At 26.0% G+C, this 936-nt stretch overlaps 1 protein-coding gene across 7 annotated transcripts in view; it reads left to right on the forward strand.

Moving 5' to 3' along the window:
- The window catches only part of LOC106786558 (single-stranded DNA-binding protein 3), a 22874-nt gene that overhangs the window by 11553 nt on the left and 10385 nt on the right, over nucleotides 1-936 (forward strand). The gene's annotated exons all lie outside the window — the stretch shown is intronic.

Genomic DNA, 936 nt, shown 5'->3' on the forward strand with positions numbered 1-936 from the left:
CTATTATTACTATTACTATTATTATTATTATTATTATTATTATTATAATTATTATTATTATTATTATTATTATTATTATTATTATTATTATTATTTGTTAAAATATTAACAATTCCGACCAAAAAAATGCTTTTAGCGGTTTGAAAAGTATGCATATATTATCTTTCATTGAGATATAGTTCGGGCATTTGTTGTATTCAGCGGGCTTTATTATATTCCTCGGGTTTGCTCCGCAATCCCCTAATTAATGCTTTTTCGTCTATGAAATACCAAACCTATATCTAAAAAATGTTAAGCACGTAGAGAATGGTTGTGTTTTTTTTGTTTTTTTTTTTTCTCTCTCTTTTGTGGGAATTTTCAAACTTTTGGACATGATTGACACATTCAAGTTTATTTATTTGTAAACTTGGATATTTTTTTATTTTTTTATTTTTTTACTTACTACTTATTTATATAACAGTTTTAATTGCACACAGATATAGCGCAGCTAACTTTTATCATACTAACAGTAAAGATAATAGCTATTTGACATGGGGTGTATATGTATATGTATATGTATATATATATATATATATATATACATACGCAAATAGTGGGCATAACAGTGACGAGATGTTGAATAATTCGAGTTCTAACATAAATTAAGAAATGCGAAAGCAAGGAAACGAATTTATTTTCGAATAATAACGTTTTTGAATCGCCTTAAATTCTTGCCCCTTGCATCGCACAATTACGTTTTACGAGACAAATTTTGGAAAAAAGAAAAAAAGAAAAAGAAAAAAAAAAAAAGAAGCGGGCCCATTATAGTCAGCTGCGAATAATTGAGCTAAGGCAAAATATTATTCACAGATTACGTCTCGACGTTTTTATGCTTGCGCTTTTTCTCTTATTATTTTTTTTTTTTTTTTTTTACTTTTTATTTTTATATCTTTCGTT

This window comes from Polistes canadensis, unplaced genomic scaffold (assembly GCF_001313835.1).
Source record: "Polistes canadensis isolate GaletaPanama2010 unplaced genomic scaffold, ASM131383v1 scaffold_3, whole genome shotgun sequence".
In the NCBI taxonomy this organism is placed as follows: domain Eukaryota; kingdom Metazoa; phylum Arthropoda; class Insecta; order Hymenoptera; family Vespidae; genus Polistes; species Polistes canadensis.